The sequence below is a fragment of the Pleurodeles waltl genome, chromosome 4_2 (genome assembly GCF_031143425.1).
Source record: "Pleurodeles waltl isolate 20211129_DDA chromosome 4_2, aPleWal1.hap1.20221129, whole genome shotgun sequence".
NCBI lineage: Eukaryota > Metazoa > Chordata > Amphibia > Caudata > Salamandridae > Pleurodeles > Pleurodeles waltl.
The window spans coordinates 757146978-757174713 of record NC_090443.1 but is presented as its reverse complement, the minus strand read 5'-3'; positions in this window follow the sequence as shown (position 1 = coordinate 757174713).

The following is a 27736-nucleotide window of genomic DNA, read 5'->3' as shown; positions in this document are numbered from 1 at the left end:
CTCAGCCCCAGAACTGGTGGATTCTATTAAAATATATTTGTTTCTTCTCAGGTTGTTGTAAAGGAGAGTGTCTGATGCATTTAGTGGACATTCTGTGCATACATTGAATCCACACCTAAGGTGCCAGGGCCAAGACTGCTCATTGTGGCTGAAGGGGCAATGATTGCATTGGTGCTTAGATGACCACAGCAAGAAATAGCAACACAGGATTATGAGGCTGAGCCTGTATAGGACAATAGCAAATACAGCAATAGTGAAAATACTAGCTTTCTGCCACGACCTTGATGCTGTACATAGGTTTTAAAATATTACTTGATACAATAGAGCATACAAAATGTTCCCATAATAGGATGAATTGTCTTGCTGAGATATATAAATTGATACTTGCTGTTTGTGAGATGTTTTCTTGGTAGTGTGGCAATCAATAGGCTCTCTAAACCATAATCTCTGCTCAATTAGAGATCATGCCTAATGTATTTGAAATTACCTGGCTTGGAAGGACCAGGGTGTTGATAGATTTGCATAAACTAACCTCACAAAGACCGTAATGGAGAAGAAAATAAAATGATCAACAGCACTTAAAAATACTCACTGACAGATGTCATAAGAACGCATTTGGTAAGAGAGGGCCGTAATTTGTGCACCATATTTTACTGAATACAATTGTATTGTGTGAAACAACCTAAGTACTAATAGGCTGATCCACAAAATACTGAATCATAGTGGGTCACAATTCGACCTACCTCATGAATATGAATGAGGTAGGTTGTAAATTGTGACCCACTACAATTCGCTGCCCTCACAGGGAAGCCTGCTGGCCACCAAATCTGTGACTGCTTTTAAATAGAGCAATCATGTTTTTTTTTTTTTTTTTTTTTTTTTAAGCAGCTTGTTTTCCCAATAGGGAAATGAAATGCATAGAAAAAAAAAGGTTTTACAAACGTTTTGTAGGAGGAAGCTGTAGCCCCATGGACCACTGCTTGCTCCTAAATGTGTTACCGCTGCCTTTATGCAGTAGGCAAAATATGAATGATTTGCAATTGGTCTTTCGGCTCAAAAGCAATATCATATACCACAAAGAACTGTCTTTTGAAGGAACCCCACGGACACACCCTTCCAAGCAACAAGTTGCTATGGCTTGCTAAACAATTTACAACGGGTTTGGCAACGATTTGGCAAACATTTTCCAAATATTTAAATACGCTTACTGAATCAGAGAGTTTCTGAATGCTAAACCCTTCACACATCTGTCCCTAAATGTCACATGCTTTTACTGAGGTAGTTTGGTATGTGTTTGGTCTGTATAGCAAGCTACTAAATGTGCACTCTATCTTTATATTGATCCATGAAAAACATTGTAAATCACACAGAAATGTTCATAAATAGTGCACCTGTCTTTCAAGGAGTGTCCTGATGCTGACATTATACCAAAAACATATGCAAACAGGTGGGTTTTAAGAGCATTCCTAAGTGAAGATTTATGAGAAATGTCACGCAAAGTATAAGGAAGCCAATTGCATTCTGCTCTGGTAAGAACCATGAAGAAGTGGCCTCCCATCCCAGGTCAACAAAACCTAGGCACTGTAATGTTTCTCCCCATCACGCAACTATGGTGACTGCCCTCCAAGGCATGTCACAAACCGGGAAGGGGCCACTTATTCCTTAGCTGATGACAGGTAAGACCTCCTTTGGTCTCCTGCAGGCAAAAAAAAAGGAAGAAAGGCAGCTGCCAGCAAATGTGCCGTGCAGCTGCTTCCAGCACCAACAGTATTGCCAAAAACAGGCGGGGAGACCTCTGTTGATTCCTCTTGGCAGCTCGCCCTGTCCCTTGTGTGGTTGACTGGTGTTAAACCTTTCACCCTTGGCGTGGTCTCCCTTAATGTTTTGCCTCTGTTTCCCAGGTTGTTGATGTGTGCAGGACTCGGTTTTTGCTGTTTTTGTTACTCTGGGGACTTTACCACTGCTAACCAGTGCTGAATGTGTATGTAATTGGTTATCCATGATTGGCATATTTGATTTACTAGTGAGTCCTTTGTACAGTGCACTAGAGGTGCCCAGGGCCTGTAAATGAAATGCTACTAGTGGGCCTGCAGCACTGGTTGTGCCACCCGCATAAGTAGCTCTGTAATCATGCCTCAGACCTGCCATTGCAGTGTCTGTGTGTGCAGTTTTTAACTGTAAATTCGACTTGGCAAGTGTACCCACTTGCCAGGCCTAAACCTTCCCTTTTCTTACATGTAGGAAACCCCTAAGGTAGGCCACAGGTAGCCCCAAGAGCAGTGTGCAGTGTACGGTTAAGGTAGGATATATAGTAATGTGTTTTATATGTCCTGACAGTGAAATATTGCTAAATTAGTTTTTCATTGTTGCAGGGCCTATCCCTCTCATAGGTTAACATGGGGGCTACCTTTAAATATGATTAGAGTGTAGATTCCCTTTGAGAACGGATAGACATGTGGAGTTTGGGGTCTCTGAGCTCACAATTGAAAAATACATCTTTTAGTAAAGTTGATTTTAAGATTGAGTGTTTGAAAATGCCACTTTTAGAAAGTGAGCATTTTCTTGCTTAAACCATTTCTGTGACTCTGCCTGTTTGTGGATTCCCTGTCTGGGTCAGTTTGACAGTTAGGCTGGTTGCACCTCTCAGTAGACAATGACACAAAGGCAGCTGGGGTGTAGTCTGCATTTCCTGATAAGCCATCTGTGCTAGGAGTGAGGGGAGGCATGGTCACTTACGCCTGAAAGGGCTGTGCCTGCCCTCACACAATGCAGTCTCCAACCCCCTGGTGTGTGTCCGGGGCCTGGCCTGTACAAGGCAGGATTTCACAAACAAGAGAGACTTTCCTTTGAAGTAAGCCTACTTGAAAGGGCAAAATGGGTATAAGAAGGGCACCCAAAACCACAGACTTTAGAACTCTTCTGGAAACCAAGAGGAACCTCTGCCTGGAGAAGAGCTGAGGAAGAAGAGCTGTCCTGCCTGTGACTGTGCTTTGTGGAGCTATCCTGTAGTTGCTGCTTCTGCCTGTGGTAGAGGACAAAGACTGGACTTTGTGTGCCTTCCTTCTTGTGAAGAGCTTTCCAAGGGCTTGATTTAGAGCTTGCCTCCTGTTGTTTGAAGTCTCAGGGACAGCAAAGACTTCTCTCTGCCAGCACCTTGAGCCCCTGCTGAGACTCCTACTCTGCCAAGTGGTGCCCATCCAGTTCCTGCGACCCTGAAAGGAGAAGCTGGCAGCCCAAGAGTGAGAAATCCGCGCACTGACTACCATGCGGGGAAAAGATCGACGCAACTCTGATCTGCAGATGAAAAATCGACCTGCCGTCAGCTTTGCGGCTGAAAATCGACGCTCGCCTGCAACGCGACCGGAAGATCGATGCCCGCGGCTGGGGAAACGACGCGCAGCATCGCTAACAGGGACCGATGAGACCACAACCCGTGCTGCGTGGGTTTCGGAGCATCGTGCAGCAGGATTATCGACACAATCACCGCTGGGAGTGTAAAAACAATGCAAGGCATGCCGGGACCCGAGAGTGCTGACCTGAATCGACGCATCGCTCTTCTGCAGAGAGAAGAAACGACGCATGCCAACCCGACTAAAGGAGAAACGACGCAAGGTCTTGCTTGTGGGTGAAATCGACTCATTAAAAGCCCTTTTTGAAGCACACTTACCCGTGTGGGGTTATTTTTGATGCGCCCAAGGTACATTTTCACGCTAACAGGTTTAGCGTTTTGTTTAAAATTACATGAAGCCTCTTTTGGTTTTTAATTGATAACTTGACTTGTGTATTGTGGATTATTGTCATTTTGGTCTTGTTTTGTTTAGATAAATATTTTCTATTGTTCTAAACCTGTGCTGTGTCATTTTGTAGTGTTTTCATTAAGTTACTTTGTGTGTTGGTACAAATACTTTACACTTAGCACTCTGAAGTCAAGCCTACTGCTCGTGCCAAGCTACCAAGGGGGTCAGCAGGGGTTAGCTGAGGGTGATTCTCTTTTACCCTGACTAGAGAGAGGGTCCTTGCTTGGACAGGGGGTAACCTGACTGCCAACCAAAGACCCCATTTCTAACAACTGGGGTCTTGGATGCCGGTTTCTCCTTCTGGGATCATGGAAGCACCAGAAGGATACATGCTGCTTTTCTCCTCTGCATGGTGTCTCAGTGCACCCGATCAGGGCAGCGTGAGTCGGGCAAGGGGACATGCTGGTTCCAGTGGGGCCACACTTCACTTCCGTCAGCATGCTGGGGCTCAGCCAGATAAGCACCCATCAGGCCAGGGAAGTGCCAATCTTTGGCATGGCGCTTATCCCAGAGGTTGGGTGAGCAAGTGGTTGTCACCTCTCCAGGGATCAGTCACACTCTGACCTCCTGAAGTGAAGTAAAGCTGAAGTGCTCATCATATACCTATTTAAAAGGACTGGAGGGCTAGACTCAGAGACCCACAGCCCCTACTGGGAAGTCTCTAGGCCCAGGAGACACTTGAGGCATAACATAGAGTGGCAGGCCAGCTCGTTAGGTCCATGCGGATAGCAGGGGTGGTGGTTTCTCCTGACAACACCACAGTGCCTTCGTAGAACAGGGCCCGGGAGCAGCTAGCAGCAGGGCAACAAACAGAACCGCAATCCCGTTAGTCCCTTAGGCCACCCAGAAAATAGCAGGCAACCTAGCAGCAACAGAAGAGCAGTACATATGAGCTCCTTAAGCAGTGCAGCAGACCTTCTGACAGTGGTTCATTTCCAGATCTAAAAGTGCTCTGAAAACATTAGGTCAAAGCCCCTGTACTTATATGCATAAATGTCTGTGATGTAGGGGGTGATTTTAAAAGAACCCTTTCAAGTGTACAACAACCCCTTTCAACCCCGACCTGGCTCCAGACATCAGTAGGGGGAGAATATGCCCTTTGTGTAAGGGCAGGACACAACCTATTGAAATGTAAGTGTGAACTACCTCTCCCTTTCTAAGCCCAGGAAGAGGATCAGTATGCAGATGGATACAGATGTATCCCCAGTCACACTCAGCCCTCCCTGTCCTGTGGCTGTCTGAAAAGTATACACAAAGTGTAACTCTCACTCAGCCCCAAATGTGGATTACAGTCAGTCTGCAAAGCACATAGAGTTATAAGCACAGATAATTGCTCACTTTCTAAAAGTGGCTTTTCTAAAATAGTAATGTAAAATCCAACTGCACAAATAAGCAGGATTTTTCACTACCATTTCAAACATACCACACATGTCAACGCTACTCCTTTCAGATCAGGAATTACCACAAAAAAGTATATAAGGGAATCTCCAATGCTAAACTGTGAGAGGAACAGCCCTCACAGTAGTGAAAATCAAAATAGGCAATTTATTACTACTAGGACACACAAAACATAAGTGCACATGTCCTATCTTTTACTTACACAGCACCCTACCCATGGGACTAGTTAGGGTCTACCATAGGGGTGATATAGGTTTAATAAAAGGGGGGTTTTGGCCTTGGCAAGTAGTTTTAAATGCCAAGTCAAGATGGCAGTAAAACGTGCACACAGGCACTGCAGTGACAGGCATGAGACAGGTTAAAAGGCTACTTCTGTGGGTGGCGCAATCAGCACTGCAGGCCCACTAGTAGCATTTAATTTACAGGCCTTGGGAATATGGTGCACCACTTTGCAAGGGACATACAGGTAACTTAAATATGCCAAACAAGTGTCTGCCAATCATACCATGATTTAGGGGAGAAAGCTCATGCAGGTTAGCACTGATTAGCAGTGGTAAAATGCCCACAGTCTTAAAGCCAACAAAAAGAAGGTCAGAAAAATAGGAGTAGGAAGGCAAAAAGTTTGGGATTACCCTGCAAAAAGGGCCATTTCCAACTCTGATGTAGGTGGAAAAGGCTTGGCTTCAACAAAGAGCTCGAAAAACTTCAGCGGAGCTCAACTGAGCCATACCAAGGATCCAGAACCTAGAGGCATTACTTTGGGGATAGGAACTCACTCCAGCAGAAACCAGCATGTCCAGTTGAAGGTCCAGGTAGCAGGTCAGCTGGAGCATTGAAGGGAGTCTCTGGAGCTTGTTCTGTCCATGTAGCTCAGAACCAAAGGCCAACTGACTGACCCTTGGATCACTTCAGCCTGCAGTAAAGGGTGCAGGTCCAATCTTCCTTCACAGTAAGTAGGGTAGCAAGGCAGCAGAGTGGCAGTCCCCCTGGCAGCTAAGCAGCACAGCAGTCCTTCCTCATTTGTATCCAGGTGTCCAGGAGTATACTGAAAAGCTAGTGTTTGAGGTTCAATAGTTTTACCCTGTGCCTTCTTTGAAATGGGAGAAACCTCTAGAGGATTCTTTTTGAAGTACTCTGGTTTCTTGCCTCCTCAGCCCTGGCTTCAGTCTAACTACAGGGGGTATTCAAACCTTTGTGTAAAGGCGGGACACAGTCTTTGCAGGTGTAAGTGGGGCTGTGCCTAATTTTGCCCACCCACCCTGCCAGTGATGGCCCATCTAGGCACACCTAAACTTTCCATTATGTGTTGCTTTCTAGAAGGAATACACAAAGACCAACTGTCAACTACATCCAGTCATGTGACCAATAGGCAGGCTGCAAGCACTAAAATGCTAAGAGAGGAAAATGCTAACTTTCCAAAAGTGACATTTTCAAAATTGTAGTTGAAAATCTGACTCTACCATCTAAGAGGAATTTTCATTACAATTCCAAAGACACAAAACATGAACTGTTTACCTGTTCTCAGTTGAAAGTTGTTACAGTTTATTAAATGTAATGAGATAGTTCCAATGTTATCCTATGGAAGACGCAGGCCTTGCAACAGTGAAAAATTAATGTAAGAGTTTTTCAGTATCAGGACATGTAAAACTTAAAGCGCACGTCCTACATTCAAAATACATTACATGCTGCTTTGTGGACAGTTCAAGGCCCACCCTAGGGGTGACATATGTATTTAAAATAAAGTTTTATGCCTGATAAAAGGTTCACTTTGCCAGACTGAACTGTCAGGCCTGAGATATATTTAAATGTCTTCTTAAGTGCGTGGCACAACTAGTACTGCAGGAATGTCCGTAGCATTTAATTTACTGACAGTGAGTACGTGTAGAGCCACTTCACTAGGGACTTACAGGAAAATTAAATATGCCAATCAGGTGTAAGACAAGTCTAGCATGTTTTAGGGAGAGAGCACAAGCACTTTAGCAATGGTTAGCAATGCTAAAAAGTGCACAAAGTCTTCAGACAACAATAACAAACAAATTCAATAAAAAAAAGTGAAGGCTAAATGCTAACTTTTGGGGGGTTACCTTGCAGAGAGGGCCAGGTCTAACTGGACCAATACATTGATCTGATTAATAAATAGTGTTTCGTGGCAGAAGATTGTTACACATTACAAGTCACACGTTAAGGAACACCTCCTTTCTACTTTAGAAATGGTCCCTTTTGCCCAGACCTTAGGGCTAGTGAACTTTCCAGGATGGCTTGGGGGATTTATCAGAGAATCTGACTTATAGTACTGCTTTTGAATGATTTTGATTGTAGGTATTGATAGGTCGGAAGGATACTTGTACCTGTGAGTATTTGGGTGTGCTGTTGAAGTCTGAGTTTTGTTCTAAGTGATGGATTGTTATGCTGCATGTGAAGTGTTTGGGTATGTGATGTCGATTTTGTGTTCATTAGTGGTTTGATCTCTATTGTTTTAATGCCTTAATTGTGATTTCTGTGTTAAAAATGTTCTTGTTTCTTAAAAGTTGGTTTGTGTACTGGAATAGCTGAAATCTGAGATCTCAAGATATTGTGATTTTACATCTCTGCATAAGGTAGTGGGCTTTGCGAAGTGCAACATGCACACACATTAAGTGTTCAGAGTTAACAAGATGTCTTTTCTAGAAGTTTATATGCATGATCTACTTTCGTGTCCCTTGCTTCTAAGTGTGTTTGAGTAGGCGCATCAATCAAAGGTGGAGTACCACAGGATAGGGGTCTGCTTAGTATGAATTGGGTTTGATCATTTCTGTAAAGGTGATGCTCTTGTTTCTGTTACTTGTGAGATTTGTCTTATTATAACTTGTTTAGGTTGAACAGACATATTTAGGTCTATTTAGTGAAAGTAAATTGTTTTCCTCAGTCACAAAGAAGGCATCCTGTGATTGATTAGTGAGCTGGATAATTGTAGTGGGATTGGTGAGATGTCACCACAAAGTCACGCAGCCATTAGCTGGTTGCTGACAGATCTGTACTGTGATTGGTTGATATTTGCCATAGCCACCCTGGGATTGCTTATTCTACATTAGCTTATACTCTGTTATTTTTGGATTGTTCTGAGCAAAATGTAGTAGGTGCTGTAATGAAAAAAATATTCAAGCCCCTAGTGCATCTTCTGAGGATTTTCATAAATGACCTACTGAAGGAACACTTACATACAAAATGATGACAGACTTTGGGTTCAATATGTGTTCCTGGATTTCTGAATGGCATGAATATACAGTTTCAGGCATTAGAAAGTTAGATTTTTTATGCCAAACTTTGACTAACAGGAAGCAGCTAGCTAGACCTGCATGGTTTGAAGCATCAAACAAATAGGATCGGATAGCTACGGAGGGAGAGAAGTAAAATTTCAAAGCAGTTGAAAGGCTCATTTACACAATGAAGAAGTGTGATCATCAGTAAAGATCCCGAATAGAGGATATGATGAAGGGAGTGAGAGATTTTCCTGTAATACTCAAAGAGAACACAACTAAAAAGAAAACTGATGAGAGAGTGAGAGAAAACACAATCAAGACATAGATGTAGAAGATAACTTTATAAATGATTTTTGATTTGTAGACCTCCTCTACATACAGTTGAAGTACAGAGACAGGACCTTGGCTCTTTTAGTACCAGACACAGGTGCAGCCAGAGATAGTGTTTGCGAGCAAGCACAGGGAATAATTACATCTGCAGGTGTGAGTGCAAAAGCTAGTGCCCCAGCAGAGATTGCAATGACAGCATTGCTGAGAATGAGTGGAAAACCTACATCTGTTTATTTAGTTCAAAGTGATCTGCCTGTTCCTCTATTGAGAGAGTTATTAATATTGTTTTTGTAGTACATATAATTTGGGGACATTTTAGAAGGGGCAATTGACCTAACTAGATTATTTTCATACAATGTCGGAAAATGTAGATATTTGATCAACGAAGCAGCAAGATGTGAAAATGAAGCAAATGACAAGCTCAAAAAATTGATTATAAGTTTGGGGTAAAGATCAGTAAAATGAAGAATGTGAGGAAAACTTAATTGAAGATTTACTTGAAAGACAAGGGAGTGGAGTGAGAAGAGAAAGGTGGAAGAAAGGAGCTACCAGTAAAAAGAAAGCTCTAGAGTCAGGAAAGTAGGCAAAAGGGGTCAACTAATGATTTGGAAATTGGATAGTTTCATAAGTCCCATTAAGAACATAGAGATAATTATGTGCAAATGCCTTAGACAAGAGCTGATCTTTATATTTTACAATAATTTTCCCACATTGCATGAGAAACCGGAAAAGTGGTATAAGGAGGTCCATAGATTGATTACCATTTTGATAATGCTTTGAATTTGTTGTTTGAGATTGTAGTTCATAGTAATTTGTGGTCTGAGCGTAAGGTTGCTGTTGCTTGGATGACTGAGAAACCAGTAATAGCTACACCTCATAATGCTCCTTGTCATGTGGTTGCTGATAAATCCAAGGAGGTAAAAGAGCATTTGAAAAAGAATGTGCCAGAGAAAACATTGAATGGGCAACAATTTTGAGAACCTCACAAGAGCTGAAAGAGTCAGTTTGTGCTTACTATGAGAGAACCATGCAGATTTTCAGGAAACACAGCAGAGTTGAAAATCTTGAGAAGGATGATGTCAGTTGTTTTGTTTCTGCGTTTGGAATTTGCCAGATACATAGTGATTGTTTTGATGTAAGGCAGAAAAGGATAGAAGAAAAGTTGATGGGAGCTCAGACGGAGCAATTCAAATGGGATTGCAGGAATCAGTTGAAGGTTTCTGACTTGTGTTAAATGCCATCTGACAATGCTGGACTGATTGTGCAGTCCTCAATGCACAGGGTGAGAATGAGAAATTGAGTGATGCGAATCCAGGGTCATGGAAGTTGGATGATAAGTAGTTCTGGAATGAACGCTGTGGTTGTCATGGTGAAGAAGAGTACTGCCTGTCATTTCTGTAGTAAAATCCTGCTCTGAAAGCTGGAATGTTTAAAAATCCAGAGTTATTGTATTCCTCAACAGCAGAGAAATGTGAATCAGGTACAAATACAGTCATTGGCCCCAGCTCAACCACCTCCAGTGTAGAGCACACATGACCAGAAATAGCTCTAATGCTGCACCAAAATATTGAAAAAAATTAAAAGCAATCCAGAGTATCAACAATATACTTTGATTGAGAGTAAAGAGTTTTCTCAGTTTATTCCAAAAAATAATTCCTAATGATGGTGACTGATGGAGGAGAATGATTGCTTACTTGAAACATTCCTGAAGGTAGATCACAGTGGCCCATGCATTGGCTGTGAATTCAATGGCCATCCGGTTTCCTTCTTGATAGTTATGGAGGTGACCCATTCTACAGTTCATTCTGTGGAAGTTCCAAACCTACCCCTCTTCGGAAGAACAGTCCAACTTGTAGGAATCAGTAATAAACAGATTGTTAATAAAGTTACAGCAGATGTCCATGTTAAAATAGGATCAATGGAAAATAACCAACTGCAGTTTCCCCATTAGTTTAAAGGAGCATCACCCCCCACTGCAAGTGCAGCAAACACAAAAAATAAAACAATAACAAATTTATAACAGCTTTATTTTTCATGCTGGCAGGAGGTGTTCATGATTGCTGGCCGCCAGCAAAGGGGAATAGTGAGCACTTCTGTTTAAAGAGTAAGTATTACTATGTTTGACTGTCTTGCGACAGCCAGCCTGACATGTGCACTTTAAACACTCCAACACAAGCTGTCTTAGATTGCTGGGTGGAGAAAATGCACAGGCCCCCAGTCCCTGGAGGAGCTTCACACCAGCGTGCTCCATCCAATCAGGTAGTGATAATAATAAATAATAAGGTAATTTATGAAGTGCATAGTTACTTCTAGCGAAGTGTCGCAGTGCTAAGGTTTTACTCCGGAGACTAAGAACAGACGTATTCTGAGAGGGATCGTAAGTTTGCTGTGCTGCGAAATTGGGTTTAGAACTTGTTATCTTGCATCACTATTTTCTAGTCTATCCCCTGAGTGGAATAAATGATACAGTTAGTTTGAAGAGAGTGAACTGTGGATTTAGGCAAAAAGTTTTAGATACATCAGGATCCACAGTTTCACCTTAGGTGTGGCTATAAATGATGTGAAAATTTGACATTTGTCCATATTTGTGAAGTGGCTTGCTTCTAACACAGCTGGAACATTAACTTAGATTAATTCTGAGCTAACTACAATATGAGCAATGATTATGCAAAACCGTTTACTGCTAGTTAACCTTCTTGTGAAGAAAAGTGGTGTTTGCAAGGTTCTGAGGGTGAAAGAATGTTGAAGCTTAAAACTTTATAGAAGTAGGGTTATTAATGCATATGTACAATATATTACTAATGTGTCTCAAAACGTTCAAACTTCAGAAGAGCATGGCATGTAGGAAGTGGCAGGTTTCTCATTTAGTGAGAAAGGAAACGGGTTTAGCAAGGTTGTTGAATGGAGTGATAATTTGGGAGGGATAGCTTTTAAAAAAAAACAGTCATCTGTAAAAAATGATTATGATTTATCCAAATGTCCTATTTCTCTTGTTAAACTTTTCTGGGTGTCTTTTTCAAAATTATGAGTGTGAGGGTGAAGAATAATCAGTTAAATGAAAGAGAGAAGAAGAGCTCCAGATGGAGGGTGTTAACGTTCGAGCTTAGACCCAGTTAAAGATGATGGAGGAGTCAACATTGAACAATCAGTGATGCAAACTGTATTTCTAGTTATAGTTTAAAGTGCGTTATTTGGTAATCATAGACAACCAAGTGCGCAAGAAATACAAATTCACATTTAAAAATAATCAGATAGGTAGTGAAAAATTAAAAACAAGTTAAAAGACACAAAGAGGACATATCAACAAAAGTTTTTGCATTGCATTGTTAATCAGTCTCAACCAGTCCAAAGCCATTGAGCGCAAAATCATCGATGTACAGTACATATAGAGATCAATTAATATAATGCCAGGGAGTGCAGATCAACGTAACTCACTCAATTTGGTAAGTGCAAGATAGTCTAAGTGCAAAGTGTCAATCAGTGCAATGCCAAAGTGCGCAAAATATACATAATACAAAATATCAATAAAACAACAGGTTCCAAACTGAAAAGAGTGAGTTGTTAATAAACTTATAAAGAGTTTCACTCTTCAGAAAGCTGAATGGGATACGAATTTTGCATGATTGAACCATATGCTCACAGCAAACCGGAATAGAGGTGTCACTATTCAGGATTCTCAGTGCTGTTATATGAGTCATCCCCATGTTCACACGCAGTAGCCAAATTCCCTTCCAGTGGGAATCAAGATAGTCTGGGCAGAAAAACAAGACACGTTTTTCTGTTTCAGGAACCAGACAAAAGACAGGTCACAAATTAGCACCCAGATCATTCTTCCAACTGCTTGTGAAGAATTTCAATATTAGAGTACCTAGCTGTTGGTCAGTGGCAGTGTAATATTATCCAAAAATGGTTCAAAACATGGCAGATCTTACCTTTGAGAACAAGTTAGTCAAGTGCCCCTGGGAGCCATTAACAACATACTGTTTGTAGACATAGTACCAGTAGTGAGACTTTACACCATCAATCTCTGCTTTGCAAAATAATCTGGGGTAATACCACCATTTTTGAAGGGATAGCTTTTGGAGCCAATTAAATACAAATTTGAGCCAGGGAATCGGCATGGCATTATTCAAATGCATTATTTCTCTAAGGGAATCCCTATATTCACTAAGGTCCGGTGTACATCAAAGGTGTGCTCAATATGCTATAGGCTAAATCTGAGAGATCAAAAAAGAGTGGCTTAAGGGTGTACTGGCAGGGACTAAGACAAGTAATCTAATAAAACTATTTTCCACAGTAGCTCGATACTGAGGCCCTCAATATGAACTTGGCGGTAATCACCACAGACTGCCGTGCTTACGGTGAACAAAAGACAGCCAGTGGCGGTGAATTGGACACTGCCGAATAATTATGCCAAAAAGATAAACCTCCAAACATCCTGCAACCCCCACCCACCGACAGGGCCAACAATGGCAGAAAAGCAGTACTCCCCACCCCGCCACCGCCAATTAGACAAATCCCCCACCCACCAAATAATGATGCACAAATCAGTTTGGCGGACAGTGAATGCTGAACGACCATTGGCGGTACAGACCGCCACGGCCATCAATGGGACCCACCAACAACAAATGCACACATTGGCAAGTTTGAAACTGACACACCTGACACACATCCACAAAACTATAAAACACACACATACACACCCCACAATCCTTTGGAATGTCAATAGCATGACAGATATTGACAATACAACATGCATACAAGGAACTCATCATCACACATGTCAATTTACAAATACACCACCAAAACCCATACATACCAACTAACGCAATCACAAGCCACACACCCAACCACACAACAGCACCCTCACCAAAACACATACAACACACCGCCCACAACACACACCATGGCAACCCCTAAGCACCCCCGCTGCACAGACATGGAGCTAAGGACCATGGTGGACAAAATACTGAGGGTCGAGCCACAGCTATTCGGGACACAGGTGCAGCAGGCACCGGTGGCCAGGAAGATGGAGCTATGGCAGAGGATAGTCAACAAAGTCAACGCAGTGGGAAACCATCCAATCACAAGGGACATCAGGAAGAGATGGACCGACCTGGGCGGAAGGTTTGGTCTGTGACATCCAGGCACAACATCACCGTACGGAAGACTGGTGGTGGTCCCCACCCCGCAATACACCGACTGGTAGGAGAAGGTCCTGGCTATCCTGCACCCGGAGGGCCTCACTGGACTCACTGGAGGACTGGACTCGGGTAAATCAACTACAATATCTTAACAGTCACCACACCTGTAATGCATGTATCACCCCATTCCCTCACTACCACCTGGACCGCATCCACTACCCAGTCCACAACACCCACATCCAAGTCCCCTGCATGCCAAGAATCCCACAAACAAATCTCCATCCAGCCCCCTGTGCACAGTCACCTATCCCTGCATGAAATACCAGTGGCACAACAGCACCCACAATGAACCTCCACACCCCACAAAAAATGCACCAAAATGTACACAAAGGGACCTTGCACACCACTACAGGAGAATATAAGCATAAAATAGTTCAGACCAGTGCAGCAATTGCCGAAAAAGTACAGGACACCCACATCTCTATTCTCCCACACACAGGCACCACCACCCATGCCACTCAGATGGTGATGTTAAGGAGTGCCAGTCCTCCACCTTAAGACAGAGGTCCCACTCAGGAGAGTGCAGAGGAATGTCTGGACACAGAGAAAATCTCTGGCCCATCTCACACCCCTGGACACCACTGACAATCCTACCACTCATCCACCATCATCAGTACTGGCCAAACGACCCCACACCAGTGTCTCCCGGCCAAGGACTGGCTTCCCACATGTACAGAGGCCAGAGTCTCCACCCACCAACAGGCAGGATGATGAAGGCCCAGTGCAAATGGGATTGTCAGACCTGTGCCGGGGACACAGGCACAGGGGGCTAGGGCCAGTGGGAGGGCATCAGTGGCCCAGCGGGGTGGCCAAAGGATGGATTCTGCAGCCCAGGAGGTGATATCGGAGGTCCTGGGAACATACCACCATACTCATGACAGGATGGGCCAGATCCTGGCCACCCTGGAGCAGAATCAGGCTGCAGATAGCACACCACCAGGAGGCCATGGAGCAATGGAAACAGCTCTATGCCACCATGACCTCCATTGCAGGGGTGCTGCAGCACCAGTACCACAGCAAGCTTGAGTCCTCCACCCACCTGCAAGTCCCTACCACTAGCCAGTAAATTTACCTGCCTTCTACATCTGCAGCCTTAACTGGACTGTTGGCACTGCCAGAGGACTCACAGGAAACCAGCACCCCTACATCTGCAGCCCAGCTGCACCATTGCAAACGTGCCTTCAGACCCAGATTGCCCACTGAAACACCAGCCAAGACCAAGCCCAGCGCCAGGAAGTGTCTCTGCCCTGAATAGAGCTCTCTTGTTGACATGCCACTGCCATCACACCATCTTCCAAAGGCCACATGGACTATACCCCAGTGCAACCAACAGCTGAGCATATGTACCTGAGTATGTTTTTCACCATGTGTCCGCTCCCTATCACTGTCCCAACACTTATGTATATTTTGCCATTGAATAAATACACCTATGCACTTGAATATTATGTCATTCATCAATATGAGAGATCAATTGTGAATGTGAATGCATTAGCCAGTTACTATCATAATCACACTTTTATTGCAGGAGGGGATCCAACACACTGTAGTTTCTGAAGTATGTCACACTGTACCTAAAATTGCGTTCTCTGGCACACACCACTTCAGTCATGATTTAGCATTGTCAGTGACAAAAAACACCACAGTACTTATTACACGAGTCATCAGACTGTAACTATGCAGTTGAGACATCAGCATCAGTGAGCAGTACCTTAGAGTCACTGGAAATATAGCCAGATTAGCTGGGTCCTGGAGTTGACATCTTCCCCCTCTTCTTCCTCACCATCACTCTCATCCCCTATTTGAAGTTGCAGGGCTGGTTGTACAGCACCCTCCTCTTCCAGAAGGGGGATAGCTTTCCTCACAGCCAAGTTGTGCAGCATGCAGCAGGCCACCACTATCTTACACACCTTGTCAGGGACATAGCACAGGGATCCCCCAGAGAGATGGAGACAATGGAATCTTGCCTTTTGGAGTCATATAGTGCGCTCTATCACCATCCTAGTACGACCATGGGCCCCATTATATTGTCTCTCTGCATCTGTCCTGGGATTCCTCACAGGTGTCAGGAGCCATTGCTAGTTGGGGTAGCCAGAATCACCTGCAAAAGTGGGCGAAAGAGAACTTGAAAAAAATGCCTTTACTTGCATAGAGCCTGGCTGTCAGCTATGTAACTGAACCAGTGTCATACACACTCAACTATGAGCTAAGCTCTGTCCCCCTGTAGCAGTCCCATCATGTGTGGCACACTGCTGTTTTTCAGGACAAATAAATCATGGACTGATCCTGGGAACCTGGCATTGACATGTGATATGTACTGATCAGCAGTGCACACCAATTGTACATTCATGGAGTGATAGTTCTTGCGATTCAGATACACCTGTTTGTTCACTCTTGGGGGTATGAGAGCTATGTGTGTACCATCAATGGCACCTATCACATGGGGGATATTAGCAAAGGTATAGAATCCTGATTTGATGGCGGTGAGTTCAGCCCTTTGGGGAAACTGGACATAAGTTTGCAAGTGTTGAACAAATGCATCCAGGAAATTGGACAGCATGTGGCTGAACAATGGCTGTGAAACCCCTGCAGCCATACCCAATGTCACCTGAAATGAGCCCGTGGCCAAAAAATTGAGCACAGATAGCACTTGCACAGTTGCAGGGATGGCATGATGATTCCGATTGTCGGGCTTCAGAACCGGATCCATTAATGCACAGAGGTCATGAATTGTAGCTCTATTGAGTCGTAAGGGGATAATGATGTGACGTTGCTCCATAGTGGCTAGATCTACCAGGGGTATGTAAACAGATGGGGCACTCTCTCTTCACATGTCTGTACTTATGGGGGAGGAAAGAATACATTTTGAGTGTCAACATACACTTGCAATACATGATGTCACTGTACTTTTCAAAATAAATCACATAGGTAACGCACAAAAACAGAAATATGAGGTACACCATCAGGCTGAAGTGTGCTGAGGTTTCTCTGTCATAATGGCATCACATTGTTTGCACACTTCCAACTGTGACTACATGTGTGGCTCAGGAATCATGTCAGTAATTGACAAATGGGAAAGACAATGGGACCATGGATGAGGCCCCCGGCAAGGCTATTGAGACTTGGTGAAAGCAAAATGGCAGTCTCCTGCCATCCAGGTATGGTAGTGTGGAAGTGTCTTCATTCCGCTGGGGTAAGTCATCATGGCGGAAAGCGGTGTTCACCGCCATGCCCCTGATCATTGGATTACATGGTTGTCAATGGGGAACCTGGGACAATCCTGATTACTACTGGAGGTGAGAGTGCCCACCGCCGCGGTATCTATTACCATTTTGTCAGACATTTTACTCCTGCATCACGTGAAGGGTAGTACTCCACTGCGTGTGCTGCTGTGTCCTGACTCTGATCCCTGAGATGGCGTGTGTCACAGGAGAACGGGCCCAGGCTTTCACCGTGGAGAAGCTGATAAAGCTGGTGGACGGGGTCCTACCCCTGTATGCAAAGTTGTATGGGCGACCTGAGGAGCAGGTGAGTTGCCATCTGTCATCCTTAGACTGTGTGATTGTGTTTGTTTGATGTGTGACTGCACACCGTTAGGTTGTCTGGCACTTTCTGCCTGTAATTTGTTCATATACATGTCAACATAGGCCATGTCAGTATGTCTGGGCATGGCATTTGCGTACTGGGCACACACACTGACAATCGTTTCTTTGCTCTGTGTGTCCCATGCAGGTCAGTGACCATCAAAAGAAAGGCCTGTGGCAAGCCATCGCCAAGGAAGTGCGGACCCTGGGGGTCTGCAACCTGCAGAGTACCCACTGCAGGAAGTGGTGGGAGGACCTGAGGCGCTTGGCCAGGAAGACCGGAGAGACCCAGCTGGGAAAGGCCATCCAACGCGGAATGGGTGCCCGTCGGACCCTGACTCCCCTAATGGCCTGTATTCTGGATGTGCACTTGAAGGCAGCACAGCAGCTACAAGTGGGTGAGTACCAACACTGTTGTGATACCACTTTGATGGGTGTCTTTGGGTGCTGTGCTGTGGGATGCATGCATTGTAGTGCTAGGCACCAAGACTGGTGTGTCCCTACAGTCCTGCCCCCCTCCACGTCCTTCGGATAGTGTCATAGCTAGTTTCAGCAGGGTCTGTAGGCCTATGAGGGGTCCCTTTTTTGTCATCTGGTATTCATTGTGGCCTTAGGGACTTGGAAGTGCATTGGCTTGGCATGGCATGGTCTCTCATCGGTGTACTTCACACAGTGTATCAGAGTTGTGTTTCATGAGGGTTATGTGGTTTATTCTGGGGTTAAGCCTACTAGTCAGGGGCCCGTTCATGATGTTCGTTGCGTCTGCTGAGGGTTCGTGCCTGACCTGGGTGGGAGTTTCTGTGACTCAAAATGTGCATACTTTCAGGATTTCACATACTTCTTTCTTGTTTTGTTTCCCCACCCATGTGCTCTTGTGTCCCTGTGTACATTAGCATCATCTGGCGAGGGAGCTGAGGCACTGGTGAGTGGATATGCAGCAACCCACGGTTCCGAGGAGGCAGAGTCGACCAACACCAAGGGGATGATTGGGTTGGTGGGTGAGGGGAGTACCACGGGTAGACAACTACCACTGGAGGTAGTGATTCCGATACCTCCTCCGATGGCACCTCCTTGGTGGTGGCGGACCCTACGAGGCCCACCCATTCTTTGTCATCGTCCGCCACTCTCCATACCATCACCGCCCTCCCAGTTGCTCCCCATCGAGTTGCCCGTGCCCGCTCACACAGGAGGTTGGGCATCTCCTTTGCCCCTGGTACCTCATCCACTGCCGCAGTCAGCCCTGCTGCCCTCACGGAGGAGGCTATCGACCTCCTGAGGACCATCTCTGTAGGGCAGACAACCATCGTGAATGCCATCCAGGGGCTAGCGTCCCAGATGCAGCAATGCAATGCATACCTGGAAGCCATTCACAGTGCCATGTCTGGCCTACAGAGATCTTTTGAGGCTCTGGCCTCCTCTTTGACGGCAGCCAGTGTCCCTGGTCTTTCCGTCCCCCTTCCCACCACCTCCACCCCTTCCAGCACCCCACTCCCTTCACCCATCCCAAGCACACATACAGACAGTAATGCACACAGATCAACACACAAGAAGCACACTGAGAAACACAAGCACCACACTTCCCACCACAGGCAGGCACACACCCAACGTTCCAAAGCACACACAACAACATCCACTTTCCCCAGTGTGTCAACTTCCCATGCCACCCTGTCTGTCACCTCAACATGCACATCAAAACACACACTGCACCCTCAGTCACTGCTGCTGGGCCCATTCACGCAGTCACCACAACATCTGACATCCAGACATGCACCCCAGACACCACACCTGCACTTACCACAACTACATTTACAGACACTTACAGCACACTCACCTGACCTGCAGACACCCAGACAACATCCATCTACGCTGGCAGACTGTCTTCTCCCTCTGTGTCCACCCCCCTCCTCCCAAAACACTCAAATGTTCACACACATCCACACCACACACATCTACCACACATAAGCATACTATGCAGGCACCCGTATCCACGTCTGGCACACCTACACCTGGTATGAGCACTCCCTCAAACTCCACTCCCAGACCTGCCTCAAAATCCCCTCCAAATGCACCTAAGAAGCTTTTCCTCTCCCGTGTTGACTTGTTTGATCCCACTGGCCCACCCTCTCTTGTCCTTAAACACTCCCATGCCCTTGCCCAGTCCACTCTTTCCTCGTGTAAATCCACCCCAGTCCTCCTTACCATTCCCGTACCCCTTCCTCAGGGAGGAAGAAGCCCTGTGTTGCCCTAGGTCTCTCTGCCCCCCTTTGGTCCAGGCCCACTCCCCCTCCTTCCAAGGGCAAGACCAAACCCCCCTCCACCTCCCAAACCTAATCCCAAGACCCCCCTTCCAGACCTAAGTCCCCACCCCACCACCCCCTGCCCCTGTTCCCTGAGGTGCCTGGTGCCTGATTGATGCACATTTCCAGAGGAGTTCTCTTTGCACACATGGAAGTCAAGTTTGGCCTATATTTGCCCCTCAGGCACTTTACGATGAACTGGCCAATGGCCTTATGTAGACATTACCTTTGTTTATGCAAATAAACTTTAAGTGGCCATCAGTGGCACATTATAGTGACATTGTTCAGCGTTTCACTATGGGGGTATGGTGTGTACAGGTGTGTACATTGGTGCAGGTAATTGTTGCCTTGCGCCTGGTAAGTACATCTTGTTATGGTATGTATGGCTTGGGATGGTGGGAGGGGTTGGGAGTGCGTTGCAGGGTGGTGTGGGTGGGTGTGTAACTGTGCCCTCTCTTCCCATGTGTACTAGGCTGCTGTACTTACCGTTGTTGCCTTCGTCATCGGTCACAGTCCTGGAGGAATATGGCAAGGAGAAGCACTGGCATTATTTCCAACTCTCATTCCATGTCTGCATCGGTGTGTTCTGTGTCCCGCCGGTGAGTGTTTCCTTTTATATTGTTTGTTTCTGCCATGCTTTGCCTGACGGTGGTTCCCTCCCCAGAACTGATGGCGGTGTGGTGTTTCATTATTTGGTGGGGAGGCAGGGCCTTTCTGACGGCCTGAAGGCAGCCTTCCCCGTCATCGTAGGGACTACAAAAATGCCGGTGTGTGGATGGACCGCTACTTGTTTCTCAAGTGCTTCTTTATTTAGCACACCGGACCGCCAGCCTGTTGGCGGTAGATACCGCCACCGTCGGCGGTGCGGTGTTTACCACCATGTTCATAATGACCACTTGAGTGCCAGCACATACCCAAGCCTTGGTGCCAAAAGACACAGATCTTTAAGGTTTGGCTTGGTACACTTCAACTACAGGGAAAACTGAGTATCATCACATTTTTATATAAAGATGAAGAATGGCATTACCTCTGTACCTGATCAACATCACACTTTTGTTAATTTTAGGTTCCCACTGGATTGTCTGATCATTTGACCCAAAGATAGTCAAAAGTGTGAACTTTTTCCAGCAATTCAGTACCTGCTCTAACTAAACAATTCTTAACTGCTCCAGTCCCAAATACCATAAACGTTTGCCCTGATTAATACTTTTTGGTGCAAAACTTCACTAACACAGTTTTGCACCAAAACGTTTAGCACTGGCTTGCACCATTTCTGTGCACCAGCTGTGCACCATATTTATGAAATGGTGCAAGCCGGTGCAAAGAGTAGGCTAGCATCAAAAAAATGATGGGGGTCGGGTGGGGCTAATGGTATGGAAGAAGGGGGTATTGCACCAAAAAATGCCTTTAGGCAGGTTAAACAAAAAAAAATGACTCTAGAAAAAAATGCTTAGAATCATTTTCTGATGCAAAACCATCCATACACACATGACTACTGTCTTAGAAAAGGCAGGAGTAATGCCCACCACCCTAATGGCGAGCACAGGGGACCAGTGTCCCCTGGGCATGGCCATTGCACCAGTGCCATGTAGGGGGGGCATTTCAGGGCCCCCAGTGGCACTTAAAAAAATTACTTACCTGTACTTACCTCTCCCTCCCTGAATGGGGTCACCCATCCTCCGCTGTCCCTTGGGCCGGGGGAGGGCATCTCTGGGTTTATTCCATGGTGTTCCACCTTTGAAATAGGCCCACAGGTACCCTAACGCCTGCCCTGACCCAGGTGTTAAACAAATGGCGCAAAGCAAGCTTTGCATCATTTTTTGACCCCTCCTCCCTCCCATGCGAGATTTTAGCACTGGGGGATAAATATGGCGCTAAGCCATAGAGTCATTTTTTGCATGGGAATGCCTACTTTGCATCTCATTGACGCAAAGTAGGTTTTCACGTCCAAAAAATTACTTTAACTGCATAACTTTGGAGCTAGACTGGTCTAGGGCCAAAGTATAAATATGGAGTTAGTTTTGCACCAAATTTGCTTAAAACAAAGATGCAAATTCAGCGCAAAACAAGTATAAATATGCCCCTTAGTTTCTTTTAATTCAGCTCAAGGCCTCTAGAGTAGCAGAACATTATTACATTTATTAATCGGAATCTCAAGCCCAATAAAGGTTTTAGATTTGGGAAGTAAATCATCAGCAAAGAGAAGAATGGGTACCTTCTTCCCATTTAGAATGGGTGAATCATTTCTACAGTCCATCGGTACACTCACAACGCCATTGATGTACACGGTGAACAGAGTTGGGGTAAGGACGCACCCTGGTGCATGCCCTTTAGAATTGAGATATGATCCAGTAATTTCCTTATGGTGCCCCAGCGGACCTGAGCATAGGTTTTGTTGTGCAACTTTTGGATGAGTTTGACCAAGTTACCCGGAGCACCCATTTTAATCAAAACTTTCCAATGATTCTCATGGGTCAAGTGCAGCGCTAAAATCTACGCTGGCTACATATAGGTTTTTTTTCAGCAATAGTGCATATTTCAAACAGCGCAGAGCAAATCTAAAAACCTGATTGGAGGTACTTGTCTGAGGGTGAAAGCCAGCTTGAAGTGATGATAGGATGTAATCTGCTCCTACCCACTTTAATAATTTTCCAAGCACTTGTCTTGCCAAGATTTTCTGTAGATTATCTATAAGGCTGATAGGCCTATAGTTAGACAGAATGAAAGGATCACTCTTTTTTAAAACTGGGAAAATCTTGGCTCCTTTCCTTGAGTCAGGAATTTCACCAATAGCCGAAATAGCCAGAGATGTTGTCTAATCCTGGAGATTTTGCTGATTTCCGGAGGCAGGTGACATTAACAGTGTCCTCAAGACTAAAAAGACTGTGGGGGTCATTCTGACCCCGGCGGTACTAGACCGCCGGGGCCAGGGTCGGCGGAAGCACCGCCAACAGGCTGGCGGTGCCCCACAGGGCATTCTGACCGCGGCGGTTTGGCCGCGGTCAGAAGAGGAAAACCGGCGGTCTCCCGCCGGTTTTCCGCTGCCCTTCTGAACCCTCCATGGCGGCGCAGCTCGCTGCGCCGCCATGGGGATTCAGACACCCCATACCGCCATCCTGTTCCTGGCGGTTTGCCCGCCAGGAACAGGATGGCGGTATGGGGTGTCGTGGGGCCCCTGGGGGCCCCTGCAGTGCCCATGCCAATGGCATGGGCACTGCAGGGGCCCCCGTAAGCGGGCTCCACTTTGAATTTCACTGTCTGCATTGCAGACAGTGAAATTCGCGACGGGTGCAACTGCACCCGTCGCACCTTCCCACTCCGCCGGCTCCATTCGGAGCCGGCTTCCTCGTGGGAAGGGTGTTTCCCACTGGGCTGGCGGGCGGCCTTTTGGCGGTCGCCCGCCAGCCCAGTGGGAAACCCAGAATCACTGCAGCGGTCTTATGACCGCGGAGCGGTGTTCTGGAGGGGGGAACTTTCCCGCCCGCCAAGGTTAGAATCACCCCCTGTGTCTGTAATCTCAGGTTCTGCTGATGAAGTGTCCTTCTTAAGGACCATCAGCCCTGGGCTCTGAGGGAGGTCAACAGGGGTATCCTTGGTGTACATCATACTAAAATGGGTGATAAATGTTTGAGGCTGAATATGATAATTATCTGTGTTCCTACTGCTATATGCCAAAAGGTCCTTTGATTTAACAGACTGGAGCTAATCTTGCAGATCTTATCATCCCATTTTTTCTTGGCCTTTGAAAGAGCAGTTTGGTAGTCCTGCCCGGCCTCCATGATCTTGGCCCATTTACAGCTTTTAACAGCTGCTCTTAATGATTGTTTAGCTTGTTACAATCTGAGTCAAAGCAGTTGGCCTCTTTTGGGGGGATGGACTGGGAAGACCTTCATAGTCAGATAAAACAGCAACAACAGGCTGTAAATGTATGAGTGCAGTTTAAGGTTGTACCTTACTTGCGGCCAGGAGACTAATCTACCATTGTGAGCTTATAAAGATTCCGGTACTGCAGTATATCTAGCAGTAAAAGCCCTAGTTAGAGTTTCCCCAAAAAGCAGTATAACCAAAGAGTTGTGGTCACTCTCTGTTCCAGTTTCAACTCTCATGCCCACCAGTACTGGTTAAAGCCTAACATCTAGAAGGATGTAGCCGATAATACTCAAGTAAGGGCCTTGTTTAAAAGTGGGCACCTTCTCTTGATTTGAGTGGATGTGATCATTACAAGCCCTTAAGCACTGGCAAACAGATGTAGAGATCAATTGAAAAGCCGTGCCAGTGAGATTATGTTGGTGTTTCCCTGATAACTTGGAAATGTTTCATTGCTTATCTTCTAATTCTGTTAACTCATAGGTAAACGGGGAGGGCTCTAAAAGAGTTATTAAATTCCCCTGGAACTATTATCTTTGCATTCTTCTCAATTAGCTTGTATAGAAGAGCTAAAGTGGGGGAGTCACCATTGGCAGGGACAGACCTTACATAAACATTTATTAACACCAGCTTCATACCTGAAGGCATTATCCCTATAATATCAGGGGAGTCCAACTTTAGTGCAACTTTAGTGCAGCATGCAAGATGTCATTTGTTACCAAAATGGCTCTATCTAATTTTCCTGACGGCTTATCTTCCACACTGTAAGTCGAGAAGCCTTTTATACACACTCTATTCATGGCCCTAGTTTCCTGAAGCATGCAAACATCATATGCTCCAAATAGGTCAGTCATTCTTGGTCTATTAACTTGAATACCTGCCAAATTCCAAGGAACAATAGAGATCCTAGCTTGAGAGTGTGGGGCACCACTATGACAAGCATCATTGCATATCTGGATATCTACATTGAGACTGGAAACAAATTAATCATCATTATTGTTACTACCTCAGTGTGGCCCAAAGTTGTTATTACCATTTATTGAAACTCCTCTAGCAAAGGCCAGACACCCTGGAAAAATGCATTTGTCACTTATATTGGGCACAAATTGAGGAGTCAGTCAATCGATTTCAATCAAGCTGGTCACCCCTAATATAGTGTCACACAGGTTAGGGGGGTTCTTCAAGCTGGTAAGACTAGCCATGGTTGTTGGAAGTGATGTTTTTAGCCTAATTCCAGTCCTAAGAGTGCCCACAATGTGGCAAGTGTGCACTTTAAAGTTTCTAAGATTCTCAACCACCTTTTCACTGATCAATGACACAAAACAATGATGAAAAGGTGATAAATCTATGCTACAATGTCTAGTGTACTCAGTATCAGACATGATTATAGATGGACAACTGAGCATGGTCCTAAACCAATGCATTATTTTGTTAATCATCAAGTCAGTGTCTTTGTGCACTCCAGGGGACAATTTTGGTACTTTAGTCACGTAGATCACTCTTCTAGTGTTATTTGCTCAGCTGATTTGAGGTACATTCCCCTGGGAAAGTAGATGATGTCCATGAAAGTCACTGTCGGAAAGGACTACTCCACCTATAAATAAGTGTAGCAGTGGGTTGATAGTTGTGCCGGAAAAAAGGGGTCTAGAAGCATGAGGATGTGGAAATGACCTAGCCATAGGGGTAGTACGAGAAGCCGGGTCACCAGAAGGGACAAAACATTCTTGTGGTGGTTAAATCTTCTAATCTTCTTAGAGGCCTGAGAAGAAGGTAAGTTGAGAGCAACATGGTCAGTGCTAGGTGCCCTACGGTTAGGTTGATAGGGGGAGGGCTACTTAACTGGTGCTTCAGTTCCAGTGAGTGGCCTTTGTCACATACAGTCCGGCCCCTTACCATTTAGACACAAACAGCTACATTTGATGTTTTGAAGGTTCACAATTTAGGCAATAAGGAAATAGGTAGACCTTTTAAATTGTCTAATTTATGATGTATAGAGATATACTCATCGCTGACTGCAGGCAACTGAGTGGTAAAAAAGCAGCCATCATTAGTGATCTCTACAGTTTGAGATTTGACTTGAGATGGTGCTGTCACTGATGCCATAGGTTCAGGAAAAGATGAAAACCTATTCAAACACGGAATATTACTAACAATGTAGACTAATGGAGATAGTGGTTGCCGAGGACATGGCAACATATCATGCGGAGAAATATCTCTTACCCTACGAGCTTCTAATTCCATGGTCTCAGATACAATAGCCACACTTTGAGAGTCAGGAGCATTTTTGCACAAACTATCAGTTGTGCTAACACCACCATTGGGGAACCACTAGTTCATCCTGAACATATCAGGCATGTTTACTGGATTTGATTTATCTCTAGAAGAGGTGGATTTAGTGTTCAATATTGTCTCTACTTCAATGATCAGATGATCAATACCATCAAGTGTAGAGTCTCCAGTAGCCTCCTTGAGAAACAAGTACTTCCCCTAGGAGTTTTCCATAACTTTCTGCTTACCCATTTTTTAAACATAACTCCCAGTAGGACCAGGTGCAGAAGATTCAATCCTCATTTAGTAGTGATTAGTCGTAATAACTGAGATAAACGTACAAGTTCTCAAATGGCAATGACAAGTAGATGGTAGATGAAAGAGGGTTGGGTCAACAAAGCCAAACCTCTTTCAGTCAATGACGGGCGAAGACGGGTCCGGTCTTGGCCCAGTCTTCATCCAGGTGCACGCATGGGCACGTCCCATACATGTCCTGTGCTGCAGGAGTGAAAGGGTGCTTTTAGCACTTGTTCTAGACCAGGAAGTAACTCCTTATCCACAATTCCTTGCTCAACAGTGACAACCAATCGCAGTGCTTCCCCTTATGTCGCCAACAACCAATACCAGCATGGCAGTACACCAACCGGCTAATATCAACATCGCACACTGTGATGTCAATCTTGTTCGACAAGCAATGCCAAACTTAAAAGACAATTACAACATGGTGTCTTCTACACCGTTTAATACTGTCCCAGGCTCTTAGGTCTCATCAGACCCAAAAACATCTTTTACTAAACATCACACTCATACAACATATAAAATATATTTTCAAAACACCATCCAAACTCCACAAAACACTGCAAGCTAAACTGGAACCAGTGCAATTACGACGCTATATACTCACTCCTCCACTGCTCATACGACTTTGTCCTGAATCTCCTGAACTCCACCGATCATCCAAATTCTCAACATGGGCACTAAGGACTGGGTACTAACAAATCTAGAATAAAGGGTTCTAGCACCCCTTACTTCGGGATCCTAACCATTATCACTCTGCTACCATCTGTTACTGCTCGAGGTCAAATTTCTTGTTTTAGGCATTCCGAGGGGTAAAGAGAGTTAAAATCAGCACTTCAAATCACTTAGCAGTGTAATGTATTTGGGCACTCAAGGAGTACAGCACACAAATAGGAGTCTTCTTTCTCAGTTCGTTAGCATTCTCTTTATCATTGCCATAATATCCTCCTGTATCATACTATCTCAAATACACAATATGCCTTTCATTAACTGTAGGCTGAGATGGGTGCATCTGCAAATACACAATGTTGCAATGCGAGCACACTCCATGTCGAAGGTTAGACACACAATCAACATTTCAGACCTTTAGTCAAGCTAATTTAGTATGATTATTCAATGCACACTCAAAATACATGATTATACGTTCATCTCCAATAAATCTTTTAACAATTTTATGTAAGTTCGCAATATTACCTTATTCAAAATAAATAATTATAAATGTGCGCTCATATTGAAATCCAGGATGTTGAAATCACCATTTGAACACTTGTATATAACAATTATTAATCTTCTACTTTGAATGCACCTTCAACTATACATTAGATGCTCTGCTTTATATTAGTATTATTAAACACACAATATATGCATTGCTGATTACAATTTTGTGTGACTCCTACAGCGCATAATGGCACAGCCAAAGTTTATGCGTTCTCACATATATCTAACACTTTTGGATGG